The sequence below is a fragment of the Nannospalax galili genome, unplaced genomic scaffold (genome assembly GCF_000622305.1).
Source record: "Nannospalax galili isolate Female #2095 unplaced genomic scaffold, S.galili_v1.0 scaffold538, whole genome shotgun sequence".
NCBI classification, from domain to species: domain Eukaryota; kingdom Metazoa; phylum Chordata; class Mammalia; order Rodentia; family Spalacidae; genus Nannospalax; species Nannospalax galili.
The window spans coordinates 1,252,895-1,267,613 of NW_008343842.1; the positions used below are offsets into that span (position 1 = coordinate 1,252,895).

Sequence of the window (14,719 nt, forward strand, 5' to 3'; positions counted from 1 at the left end):
TCACCACCAGCCCCAATGATCCTCCGAGAGTCAACAGCATCTCCAAGTCTCCAACCAGAGGCATCGTGTGTAAAGCTGAGCTGTTGAGAAGCAGTCCTATATGTCTGTACACCAAGACAAACGGTCTAGCAAACTGTGTTCTCTTAGGAACAAGGCACTATTCCCAGACACTAAGAGATCCACAACTTTAAAGCTCTGGAATATGGTCACTTTCCCTTCCCTCAACTGATGTCTATGTTAAGTGTAAAGAAATCCTCGGGTTCATGAATGTTTCCCAACGTTCAGGGGTGGGGTGTGGGGGAGGGGAATGAAGCTCCCCAAACTGTCTGCCACATGCTGCTGTCAGGAGGGTGACTGTACTCTATGCCATTATTGGTGAAGGAAACCATTCTCTGGCTTTTCTCACAGGTCAACCTAAGTGTTTTAATTAAAAGCTAATGAAATAAATAGGAGTCTATAGGCTCATCATCATGTCTGTGGAAGAAATTTTTATCTCCTAAGCTAATTACTTAATGAAACCTTGTGCCATGGGGTGAGCTGCCCAAATAAGAGAAACAGATGTCCAGGGTAGGGATCCTAATTGCATAATAATGAACAAAACAATTCAATTACTCAATTATAAATTTTAAGTAAATTAGAAAAAGACTTCCAGAAAAGACCCAAACAAAAGGAACGTTAAAAGAGCCATCTATTGTTCACATGCAATAAATTAAACTTTGATTATTTACTTTTTGCTCACAAATATCATTGTCATTAACTTTAAGCACTTTCAATTTCCAGAACAAAGAAAGAACCATCTATTTAACCCATTTATTTAATCTATTTGCATATGCTGAACTTGGGGTTCAGTAAGGGTTAAATGTGGCGGGCAAGGTGAACAGAAATAACTCTTACGCACAGCTTTAACTGTCAGAAGAAACAAGTCCTCACAAGGAGCATGCTCATTAGCAGCAGGAGGAGCGGCAGCAGCAAGCACGAAACTGCTCCCACCCCAGGAGTTAAGAGTGACTTCTAATTAAGGCCCTTCATAAAAAGCCAACAAAGCAGCTTTCCTCCCGCACGCTTCCCCAGGAGAACATAATCCAGCGAGTGCGGTGCAGGCTGCTACCCTCCCAGGCCAGGTTCTCGTTCCGGTACTCACAACACCCTCTGCTCTTTGCAGTGCTACGAATGACAAGGATGTCACATTAAGATCTAAAGAAAATCTTTAAGCATTTTACCTACCCGCTCTCCTGGTCTGAAGATAACCACTGCTTAGACTGTGACAGAAGAAACAAGTACAGTGATTTTTAAAAATCACAACTGTCCATAGAGAGAAATTCTAATTGGACTTTCCCAGCCAATTGCAGAAAGTAGTCAGTGCTAAGACTTTCAGTCTAGAATACATGACTGGAGACAACAGAGCAGCTGCTTTTAAAATTCTGCTGTGTCTCCGACAGGAGCTCCCATCTGCTCCTTACTGTCACTGTTCTTGTCTTCATTACTCATGTTCTCTCCTGAAAATTCCCAAACATACTGGGCCAGGCCTGTCAGAGCCACATCCTGTCTCTCTTAATCTCCCGCCACTGTGCGGCTGGCAGGCTGCACCCACCCCAGGCCGCTGAGCGTGGCTGTGGCCTGCTGACACCTCAGCGGGCTCTTACCGATGTACCCAGCCCTCAACACAGCCGCAGAGCAGGAGACAAAAAGTGGCGACGACGAAGAAAGCCTCTGCCTCCCCCACCACACCTTCCCTACTTCTGCAAGAGCCGGATCTGTTTAATCTCAGGCTCTGACAGCTTTTGAGGTACTCAATCAGTTTTTTAGAACCTATCACAGTCTCTTGACAGATTGACATTTATGATCCCAACAGTCTGTGCAAACATCAGTAAGAGCAATAATTAATGAACCCTCACACATCACTGCTGTCTCCTTCTACCATTTAAAGGAGCTTAAGCTGCTAAACCCGTCCATGAAAAACACCACGGTCTCCCCGGAAAAGCCGGTGAAAGACTTTTAAAAGCCTGTTTTACAGGTACCTTCTCTGCTTCTTCTCACGCTTTGCTTTGGGAGCATGTGGAGGGCTGGATTCATCTTCGCCTGGCATTTCACTCCGCACCACCAAAGACTTCAAGACAGGAAACTCCCTCATTTCCTATTAAAGAATTATTTTTGGCCCTTGGTTCAACTGGTATTTTCTCTTCCTTTCTTACATTTCTAATGAGCCTGGAATAGTTTTGGAACAGGACTGTTAAGAAGCCGAGGCAAGGATGGAGAATTAGATTCCAGAGGTCGGTTACTAATCTTATGGAGAATGCCCTCATTTGCTATGGAGATGGACAGAACCTGAACCACATCCAGTTCTAGTCAGTCCTACAGCATACCCACCTAAGTCAGTTGTCCACAACGTGCTAGGCAGGACACCTAACTTTTAGGGTTATGCATTAACGCCCTTCTCTTCCCACCCCACTGCTCTTCTCTGACTCTCTCCTATGCTGTTAAATACACAAGGATAGACTTTCTCCTCAAAACTGAAAGCAGATCTGACTCTTCTCCCTGCTGGGAGTGCAAGATGGGGAGACTGGCGGAGATGGGGGGAGGCATGAGTAGACTCTGGAGAAAGCACCAGAGCTTTGAGAAGTCTGTCTTCAAAATGCTCAAAACATAAAGCAAAGTAAGAGACCACGGCATGCTCACTTCTAAATGAGACAGACAGATCACTCTCTCTCTCCTCCCAAGGTGTAGGGAACCATTGCGGAAGACGGGGTGGAAAGATTAAAGAGTCAGCGGTGGAAAGTGAAAGGTGAACACAAGAAAATAGTGTTTTTTTCTGGACACAACAGAACAGGTGCACATATGAATCCATAGTGCTTGTGACAACATGCCCAAAACCTGCTTGAGCCCCAAGACAGACAAGACCCAGGCAGGGAGTGGCAATGGGGGACAAGAAGCCCCAGGCACAGCTAAGTGACTACTGGCAACTGGCAACTGCTGGGAGAGAGTCAGTTTTCTTTAAGGGTGTGATGCCAGATCAGACACCAGAGTTTTGGAAGAACACAAATTAGACTTAGACAATAAGAGGAGGCGAAGTGAGGGAATAGGGAGGTGGGATGGGTCCGAGGAGATAGGGAGGATGTCTGAAGATGATCAAAATACACTGTGTGGAAGTATCAAAGAATCAATAAAAAAGTTACTTAAAAAATGGAAATTACTGAAAAACAAAAACAAGAAACTAAAGCACCAGAAATCTCTTTGGGAGTAAATGCTATCATTTAACTCTCCTCATAATATGAGGACACAATTGAGTCCAACAGCAATGTGAAAGCTGTTTCTTCCTCCTCCTCCTCCTCCCTCCCTCCTCCTCTCCAACCTCCTGTCTCCTCTTCCTCCTCCTCCTCCTCCTCCTCCTCCTCCCTCTTCTTCCCTATCATCATCATCACCACCATCACCACCATTACCACCACCACCACCAAACCCAGGGCCTTAGGCATACAGGAAAGTGATCTATCACTGGGCTGTTAAAATCCTTTAAACACTTTTTTTGACTAGAAGGCATCTTAAAGCACAGCAGAACATAGAAGTCACAATTCACAGTAATGCAGAGCCTTCAGAAAGTGAGCCCACACACTTCACAGGCATGGTTTGAGGCTGTGATTACATTTCTCACTTCTTCACAGTGCCTTTTCTCCAATTCTGGTATAGAACTGCCAGGAAGCTAATCTTGGTGGTATACTCTGATACCGGAAAAAAGTGATTACCAATTCTTCAAAGTCTCAGGCAGGAGAACCATGACACTGTATAAGAGAGTTCAGAGAGGACACCCTGGTCATGTTCCTAGCCTTGAGATAATAATCACTCATTAGCCAACTGTTTATTTTGAAATATTTCAGATAACACAATAAACACCTGTGTAATGCAGATTCAACTATTATTAATAATCCTTAAAGGCTCCCTCCATATTTATAACCCCCAAATCATCTCAAATAAGGTACCACTGCCCAAATACTTCATCCTAGAACACACAGACATCCAATAACACTCATCTCCTTACATGACCAAAATATCACAGTTTAGGAAATTAGGAATAACACTCCCATGCCATCTATTGTTCAGCCACTATTCAAATTTATCCTGCTGGTTTCAATGGCAAGTTCAATCAAAGTTCATTTTTACATTTGGCTCTGAATGTCTAAGTTTCTTTTAACCTGGAAAAGCACATCTCTCAAACCCTCCCTCCTGTAGTGACTGTGTGTGTTCACTTGAATATACCTATACACGTATGTGGAGGTCAGAGATTGACATAGTATGTCTTCTTCAAACACCTGCCATCTTAGTAAGTGTACCCATGTCATGTAATGCCTAATGCCTAGAGAGGTCAGAAGAGGGCGTGGGATTCCCCTGTAACTGGAGTTATAGACAGTTGTTAGCTGCCATGTAAGTGCTGGGTATCAAATCCAGGTCTTCTGCAAGAGCAACCTGCTCTTAACCAGTGAGCTATCTCTCCAACTCCAGGTCTTAATTTTTAAAAAATATTTTATTATTTTTATTTTATGTATATGCATGTATTGTCTGCATGTAGGGAAGTGCACCCGTGTTATGCAATGCCCACAAAGGACAGAAGAGGCTGTCAGATCCCCTGGGAATGGAATTACGGACAATTGTTAGCTGCCATGTGGGTGCTGGGATTCGAACCCAAGTCTTCTGCAAGAACAGTCACTGTTCTTCACTGCTGAGCCATCTCTCCAGGTCTTAATTTTTATTAAATACTTTATTTATTTAAAAAAATATTTTATTATTTTTAAGTTTATGTGTGTATTGCCTGCATGTAGGTAAGTGCACCCGTGTTGTGCAATGCCTGCGGAGGACAGAAGAGGCCATCAGATCCCCTGGAACTGGAGTTACGGACAGTTGTTAGCTGCCATGTGGGTGCTGGGATTCAAACCCAGGTCTTCAAGAACAACCAGTGTTCTTAACAGTTGAGCCATCTCTCTAGCCCCTAAATATTTTATTTTTAATAATGGTATCTTCACATATATTTATAAAAAATAGTAAAGATTTCATGTATCAAGTTGGGCGTGGGGGCACACACCTTTAATCCCAGCACTCGGGAGGCAGAGGCAGGTGGATTTGTGTGAGTTTGAGGCCAGCCAGGTCTACATAGTGAGTTCCAGGCCAGCTGGGGCTAGCTGTCTAAACCCCATCCCCAAAACAAAACAAAAGAACCCCAACAACAACAAAAACCACAAAAGTCCTCTAACTTAAATGCTGGAATTACAGGTGTACATTACCATGCCTGATTTATACTGCCCTTCTATGGCTACACCCAAACCCTCCTTGCTTGGTCCCTGGTGGCCATTAATCTGTTCTCCACTTCCATATTTTGGTCACGTCAAGAATGCCTGACACATTCACGTGTACATGGACATATAAATAATACAAATTTTATATTTGACCTTCTCTCCAACATAATTTTAAGGCCATCCATCAAAATTAAGTAGAGAGACTTTTCCATTAGCTTCTATAGTAACTGCAACACTCAATGCTAACAAAAAGAACTTTTTTGAGACAGGGTACTACATAGCTCTGACTGGCCTGGGACTCAATATGCAGATCAGGCTGGTCTCAAACTCACAGATTTCCACCTGCCTCTGGGATTAAAGGAGCATATATTCTGCACATTTTCACACACAGTAGCTCATGAGCTGAAGGACGAGTCTCTGCTACCTTCTCTGCATATTAAGAACTCAGGACAAGGACGGGAGTGGACTTGCCCAGAAGGGATGAAAACTATTTTTGTCCACTGCTCTTCAGTGTGACTTGTAGGACTTCTAGAATGGTGTTCTTCCTACACCCACTAAATCTCTGGATTTCTGTAAACTGCAATTACCGTATTAATTTACATAAAATGATCTCTATTCTTTGTTATCTTTCTTGATGTGCTAGCGTGTACATCTGTCATATCTTGGTCTTTGTCTTGATTTAGAGCATTCTCATGTTATTAGGGAAAAAAATCAATCTTTACTAATCACTTGTAGAATGACACAGCATGTTAGATAGCTTCATCTGAAATTCCATCTCTTTTAATAATCAGAAAAGGCAAACCCAGCCACCTCAGCTTTCCATGGGCCCCATAGGCATAAGTCTAAGGTTCCTTTCTCAACTCTCCGATAGCCTCTTCTAGGCATACACCAGATGCCTTATGAAAAGGCCCACGTGAAGGTTGGTAGCCCATAAATCCATACACCACTTGGGAAACCTGTTGTCACCATCCTGGTTTAAATGCCGCTTCTATTTACTGAGAAGGCGTCACCGGGAGCTAAATTCCAAGAGGTGGCAGCTGGTCAGCACACCTGTCAGGCCATCACTAAACAGAGCAGTCCTCCTCTGGGGCCAGTACTCAGCTTAGCATTACTTCCTTGTTTAGCTTCCTTGTCATTAACAAGACCTATTAAGATGCCCACACCAGGAACAACCATACGAAAAATACTATATCTTATATTAATGTTAAATTTCAAGTTTTGAAAATTGTATCACAGCTATATAGAGTAATTCCTAAGTTTAAGAATTATACAATAAAATTTTTGGATAAAAGGCCATTAGGGGGCTGGAGAGATGGCTCAGTGGTAAAGAGTACTAGCGGCTCGAAGAGGACCCAGGTTCAGTTTCCAGCACCTACATGGCAACTAACAACTGTCCATAACTCCACTTCCAGGGGATCTGATGCCCTCTTTTGACCTCCTCAGGCATTGTATGACACAGGTGCATTTACATACATGCAGGCAACACTACTCATAAACAAACAAACAAACAAATTTTTAGGAAGGCTATTAGGCCTGCAACTTACTTAAATGGTAAAGGCTATGGACATGACCCATGTACACAGATGTAAACAGACAAGTGAACAGATATAAGAGCCAGCATAGAAAAACATTAACATGGAAGAAGTGTATGTAAAGTGCCTGAGAATTTCACTCAATCTCTTAATCTTTCTGGTAAGTCTGAAATTACACTAAAAAAGAAAACAAACACACACACACACACACACACATACACACACACACACACACACACATTCCAGAGTGGCCATGCTTGCAGATACCTGGCCAGAATGCTTGCTGAATTCACTCTCAGTAGCACAGGTCCCACTTAGATCCTCTGGGAAGATTCGTGACAGGTGGATGCAGCTGATAATCAACAGTGAGGTCAAAGCTCACAGCTCTCCAAGCATTCTAATGGTTTGTCCCAGGATTTTGTGTCACTCGGTAGTCTACATTCCTCCAGTCCCAATAAGGATCCATTTTAATTGTGTTGATTACTGTGACTGCTGTTCCAGGAATGAGGGTACCCAAGACCTTACAATGTGATTTTAACCTTCTACAAATGCATTTATCAACAGGTTGCCAAGGGAAAATGTGATGCTAAACCTTGTCAGTTACAGAAGTACCAGTCAGTGCTAGGCTGAGAAACAAAGGCTACAGCAAGCATCAACCATAGCCATCTTATATATTTAGAAATATAATTCAAGCTATGGCATAACATTATCTTTGGAGAAGAGAGGTAATTTCTGGAAAAAGGAGAAAGCAGCAGCATTCCACCCTTTCTTTTCAGGTGAGTACACACCTCGGCCATATTCGAGATAAAGTCAGGGAGACTGCTTGCTGTAGTTTCCACTCCTTGCTAAAGTAACAGAAACATGGACATGCTGAGTGAATACCCTATTTCTTGCTTATATGTGTATACATTTTTAATAAGTTTTGAAAGGGTAGATGAATGTGGGAAACGTATAATATATAACTAATTCCCCAGTCCATAGAGCTAATAGAGATGTGGTTTATTTAAAATTCTGAGTTGTGGTTCTCCTATTTGGGAACGGCTTTCTGAAACTCTGTGGGTGGATACTGGTAATGAAACAGAGAATTCCGAACAGCAGGGAGCATAAGGGCAAATAAGCTTTTACAGCAGAGTATGTGTCTGCACCAAAAATAATTATACATATAGTAGGAAGCTGGTTAACAGAGCCCGCAGAGGCACTTTGCTGTTCAGATAACTAATCACAATACAAGGTCCCCTATGACAAAGAGGCCTCCAAGGTTAAACCTTCTGATTTTTAATCATACACAACTGAATTTACTGGCTGAAGTATGTCCTCATGTTGTTGGTTTAGATGCAACAGTCAGTCTCTCTTTTTCAAACTGAGATTCTGACCATACAGAAATTAGCAATGCTTCAAGGGTCCTAAACTGTAATGAGCCCCAGAAAAAAAGAGGAATATGTGATTTTAAGTTTAAAAAAAATTAGAGAACTTGAGAAATAAGGCATATTTATTTTTAAAGAAGGCAAGCCTGTGCACTGAAAGAATTACTTTTTATTAATATAGGCAGTAAAATTTAACTTTGAAAATTAGAATTAAAACAAAATCAAGAAAGAGCAAAACATGTCCTAAAATAAAAAGTGAAAACAGGGGTGGGAGTGTGTTTTAGTGGCAGAGTCCTTGACGAGCACGTCAGGGGGATGACACACAACTTAAACCCATTTTCTGATTCATTCTCAGACTGACCTTGAAAAAGCACAGAACAACATGATGAGCCTATTTTCGTAAAATAATATGTGCTTAACAAATTCAATGGGCATTGAATTTTTTTGAGAGATTTATTTTTATTTGTGGAGGGAGTTGCCTGAAAAGGCCAGAAGAGGCCTAGGATCCCTTGGAGCTGGAGTTACAGGTGGTTGTGACCCCTCCCATGAGTACTGGGAACCAAACTCTGAAAGAGCAACAAGCACTCTAACTGCTGAGTGAGTGCTTTAGCCCTGCAAAGAAATCTCAAAGTTCTACAGATGTTATCAGTGGACTAGAGTGGATTAAGCTGACCTGGCTCAGGCTGTAAGCCACTATGAGTGAGAAAATCTCAAAGCTCTAGACTCAGAAGCAGCAAGAATGGGGGGGTGGGGCGCAGAAGGCCAGGGAAGCACTAGTGAACAAGGAGGTCAGTCTGCACCTCCCTCCCCTGGCAGCCAGCCCACTTTGGCAGGCGAAAGTCTCTACAGGTCTTCTCTAAGGGCTTCTGACAGGACAAAGCTGTTTCTAAGGCCCCTCAGACTCAGATTCTCTTTTTCAATGTGGAAGCCTGACAGCAGGTTTCCAACTTGTTACAACTAATCTTCGGGTAAATACCTCTATCCCATCCACCCGCATAAAGCTTCCACTGAAAATCCCATTTGAGAGACAGGGTAGAAAGAATCCCACCCTCCTCACTCACTCGGCCTTTCCTTCTCAGAAGCCAACAGAGAACCAAGCCTAGCAGATGAGAACCAGAGTATGAAGACAGGGACCACAGAAAGCCAGCCTCAAGACAACTCAGCAAGAGGAGGGCAGTGACACACTGCTTGCTAGTACATTCGGAAGGCATGGCTGTGTTACTAACCATACATTCATAAATAAGAACAGAGTACTATCAAGCCCTCTGCGCTGGATAGCTTTAGTGTCAACTTTACACACCTAGGTTGAGGGAGCCTCAATTGGGGAACTGCCTCTATTGGACTGACCTGTGGCCATGTCTGAGGGGCATCCACTTGATGAGTGATGTGGGAGGGCCCAGCCCACTCTGAGTGGTGCCACCCCTGGGCAGGTGGGCCTGTGTTGCATAAGAAAGCAGGCTGAGCAGGGGCCAGGGGAGCAAGCCAGTAAGCAGCATTCCTCCATGGCCTGTGCTCCAGCTCCTGCCTCAAGTTCCTACCTTGGGCTCCCTGATGAACTGTGACCGGGAGATGTAAGACAAATAAACCCTTTCCTCCCCAAATTGGTAGTGGCAGAGTATTTTGTCACAGCAATGAAGAACTAGGACACCCTCAGAGAACAAAAGTGAGCTTACTGAAGGATGACTGAATAAACTCACAGAAGGGCTGAAAGACGAATAACAGACAGTGGAGGACAGAGACACCAGGAGAAAGGAGCTTTTCTCAATTAGGAGTCACAGGAAGGGAGGGAACGCTGAACTAGAGGAATACCAAAGATTGAGGCTGGACTTCAGATTTAAGGAGTCTGGCAAGTACTAGATACTTTGAATGAAACAGAGATGTTCACTAGACACTTCACTATAAATTTTATAACATCAAAGATAAAAAACATGATTCTAAGGATTTTGAAGGTGAAATATATCCAGACATGCACCTACAACAGTTAAAGTCAGCGACATCTGACTTCTCAGTGAGCATGAAATCTAGGAGACAAGGAAACTACTATTTCATCTAAACCTTGGGCGAACTCTCCAGCAGCCAAGTGCTGGGATTAAAGCATCCTGCCACCATGTGCCACTACGCCCAGATTCAAATTTTACTTTGTATGCAAAAGTATCTACTAACATTTGCCAAGAGCAAAGCATTTTATAGACTGAAGGACCCTCCTGTAACATTCATTCTTAGTTCTTCTGACTTGTTAATGATGGACTTTATCATGTAACAGCCTTCTTTAAGGCAATACATTAGGACATAAAGCATCAGAAAAGGATGACATCATCTCTTTAATCTTACATTTACACAGTAAAACTACAAAACTACAACTTCTCCAACAGTAGGAAGTCTGATGGTTTTAAAGACACTGCATAAAGACCTTCACTTAAAGGCACAAGTGACAACTGAACAGCCACAACACTCACAAATTTGGGGGTCAAAATGGGATGCCCTTCACAGTATCCCTCTGTGCCTCCAATACATCTATCTCAAAGGTCTAAGTACGTGATTAATGAAGACAAGTGATCAAAGCTGAGCAGAGCTCTGAGTTTTCTCAAGTACTAGTTGCTCATGATACTCAGAAGCACTGCTCTGTCTAAAGTTTCCATTCCTGTAGAAAACACAATCCTACTTCTGGACTTTGGCTCCATTGCCCAGTGTCACTTTATCACACCTGGTGATTCCAGGATTCTAAGTTTTAGGCATTTTCCTAAAAAGGTCATGCTCTGAAGATCACAGACGACTGGCATAATTTCCCAGTCTTCACTTTTTGACATACGCCGAAGCTACATCTGACTGCTGCTCTCTAAAGCTATATTTGCTTCTGAATTAATTTGTCTCTTTGTGGTTAAGCTTTCAGAGGCAAGGAACACACTCATCACTTCTGTATGTTCTACAGAATCAGTCGCGGGACTGTCATAGTGGTTTTCAATAAAGTGCTGGACTGACTGACCCAGCTAGAGTCCCAGGTGGTCCTACATTCATAGAAGCACCCACTTCTGAAGATGTGATCTATAACCCATGAAAAAAGGCAATACAATAATATTATGGCTTTAATAGGCCATGATTATGAAGTATTTCCAAAGGCATTTTGTGAAGGAGATGCCTTAGAAGCAGACACAGTGTGAGGAACAAGTGCCGGCCTACCTGCTGGCAGGAGAGGCAATGGAACTGTCTCCCTTCAGACAGATGAGCAAGCAGGAAAACGGATAACACAACTTGTCTTGAAAGCAAGCAGCAAGATGAGGCAGTAAAACCCCATCAGCATACATCATCCTATCATGGCCCAGTGTCATCCCTAGCCTCTATTAGCCTCCGCTGCATCAGCGCAAGTCCCAGACACTTTATCCTGTTTATAATTGCTGATGAACAGTAATAAGGCCTCCATGCCTCAGCTCCGTCCGTTCCACTTCGGCACCCACCTATTAGGTAATAACTTTTATTTACAGCCTTGCTCCATGCTCTGTTCCATTAGTATAGCCAGGAACCGAGTAGGGAAAGGGAAAAAAAGTCTCCTTAACGGGCAGTATCATTGCAAAGCTCTGATGATTTATACCATGGCTTTGTGGCTCTTCTATCACACTCCTAGTAAGAGTTTTGCACAAGACTATATTCCTAACCCACTGCCCTCTAACAGGCACATGTGTGCTAAGGAGCAACACCTAAACAGCACTCCCCAAATCTACCCGACACCCAAAAAAATCACAGCACCAAAAGTGCCAAAGGAGTGTGAGGCAGTAAATCCCTGTTCTGGACAGTGCTGGGTAGGGCGTCTTGCCACAGTGGGGCAGTAACAGCTAATTAATGGGTGTCTATGGCCTGTCTCCTAGGTAAGAGTGCAAGCTATGACAAAATAAATGACCATAAAAGTTTTTTAAAAGTCAGTTGAGTGGAAGATTGGGGGGGGGGGGGGAAGTCAGCTGAATTCTGGCCTCCATGGGTACTGCACGACACTGGTACATTTGTACACATATAGGCAAAACTCATGCACATAAAATAAAAATAAATAAGCTAGGCATGGTAGCACATGCCTTTAATCCCAGCACTTGGGAGGCAGAGGCAGGTGGATCTCTGTGAGTTCAAGGCCAGCCTGGTCTACATAGTGAGTTCCAGGACAGCTGGGGCTACAGGGAGACCCTGCCTCAAAAAGACCAAAAATATAAAAAATAAAAATAAATAAATGAAAATGGAAAAAACATTCATGGGTCTAAGCAAACTGAATTCACTAAAAGTATGTGGACAGGAAAGGTTCCAAATCAAGAACCGCCCCAAACAGCAACAAGCCACAGACTTCCTTTCCTTTTCATATTACTTTTTGTTTTTTATGTATAAAAACTCGTGATGAGGTTGGCACCTGTTTTGCAATTACGTGCATCAGCCTTTTCTAAGAAGGGGAGCCTTCCTAAGTCAATCCCAGACAAAGCCTCTAACACAGCCTCTAACTTCAAGTCTTGCAAAACTGCACATCACGTGCTGAGCTGCAACATGAATGCACCAACTAGTGGCAAGAGGCACAGCTCACAACGGGAGTGCGGTAAAAAGCAGGAAACCATCCCCTGACTCTCAGGTCTGCACACCATCTGAGGTATTCTCAAACTCAGGGGCTGAGCATCAAACCACCTGCAGATTTGGTGCCTTAAGCCCCTCCTTCCATTCTTTTTTTACAAAATATTTTATTTTATTTTTATTTTATGTGTATTGGTGTATTGCCTGCATATACGAAAGTGCACCCATATCGTGCAATGCCCATGGAGGTCAGAAGGCAGTTTCGGACCCCCTGGAACTGGAGATAAGGACAGTTGTTAGCTGCCAGGTCTTTTGGAAGAACAACCAGTGTTCTAAACCACTGAGCCATCTCTCCAGCCCCAAGCCCCTCCTTCCATTCTTTAACATAAGCAACTAAGATGCACTGATTAGAGTGACTACAGGAAAAAACAGAAGAAGACCAGCACTGAGATGATTTCCCTTCCCAGTCACCTATTCAATCACTGAAAACCAAACCACACCCTGTCAGGAATCAGCTGCCATGACACAGCATCATCAACTCTGGTAAGAGCTATTTCTTCAATTGGGCAGAACATGGAAAGGTGGTGCTTTCAACTAGAAAAAATTTTGAAACCTTGTCAAAATAGTACTCAATTTCTCCCCATCCCAGGATCAAATCAATTCCCTAGACAATGGGTGCAAAGGTAAAACTTTTTTTAATACTTTTTTCTTTGCCATGACAGATTTACTGTTTTGATCTTTCTTCAATGGTTACATTAAATGCTAATTAAAAAAGAAAAAGGTTTATATCTTTCCTAATTTTCTCCTGATGGGAACTTGCATATTACATAAGGGGGTCAAATTTCTAATTTTCTGCTTCAAATGCTGACACTGCAGACCTGACGGAAGGCCGTATCTGGAAGACCAACAAGAAAGAAAAAGCGAATTACAGAGTTGAGCTCACACTGAAAGCCACCTTTCTTTAAAATCCCACAGAATGAGAGAGAACATAAGCTCATCTTGAAGGGAGCCACTCATGTGAGAGTACTGACCAATAGAACAAGGGGCCACAGACGCAACTCTGCAACTCCTCAAGATCAAATGTGCTGGCCAAAACACTTGCACGAATATTGACTTTTCCTGGAGTTAAATGCACACGTGTTTCTAAGATTTCTAAGATTTACAGGGCTGCTTCTGATTTAACACTGCTACCCTTTAGCTTCTGAATCAGTTGAAAAGTTCTTACATAAACCTTTTGGTAACCTAACAGCACTGAAACATCTCCCTTTAACTGGCTTCTGAGTGCTGATGTGGAGAGTGTTTAGCACATCAATCTCTGAACTCCCGGGTAGAAGGGGCTTTCTTCTGTTTTTGTAAGAACAGACAATAATATCGCAGGCAGGCTGGCCCAGAACAGTGAAGAAAGGTTTGTAGGGTGGGGAACAACGAACAATACAGGGCTATTCTAGTTCACAGCACTGTTCACTGAGCTGAAAGGAAAATAGGTGACCCCAAAGGACAACCACAGGAACGAGGGAAGAGAACAAACACAGCAGGCAAGGGTACTCGGTAAACTGGTTTTTTTTGGTGGGGGGGCTTTTTGAGACAGGGTCTCCCTGCAGCCCCAGCTGTCCTGGAACTCACTATGTAGACCAGGCTGGCCTTGAACTCACAGAGATCCGCCTGCCTCAGCCTCCCGAGTGCTGGGATTAAAGGCGTGCACCACCAACCGGCTAGTAAACTGGTTTTGTAAAAAAAAGTTTATGTGTATGAGTGTACTGCCTACAAGTATGCTAAGTGCACTTGTGTCATACAATGCCCACAGAGGTCAAAAGAGGGTGTTGGATTCCCCTGAAACTGGAGTTACAGATGGCTGTTAGCCACCATGTGGGTGCTGGGAATCAAACCCGGGTCCTCTGCAAGAGCAGCCAGGGCTCTTAACCGCTGAGCCATCTCTCCAGTCCTGAATTCCATGCTTCTTAACAGAGTATTCCATGTGGTTTTATCTCAGGCAACACTACGGGTCCCT

At 43.3% G+C, this 14,719-nt stretch overlaps 1 protein-coding gene across 2 annotated transcripts in view; it reads right to left on the minus strand.

Moving 5' to 3' along the window:
* Zfand3 (zinc finger AN1-type containing 3) overlaps window positions 1-14,719 on the minus strand; it is a 262,402-nt gene that overhangs the window by 30,190 nt on the left and 217,493 nt on the right. The gene's annotated exons all lie outside the window — the stretch shown is intronic.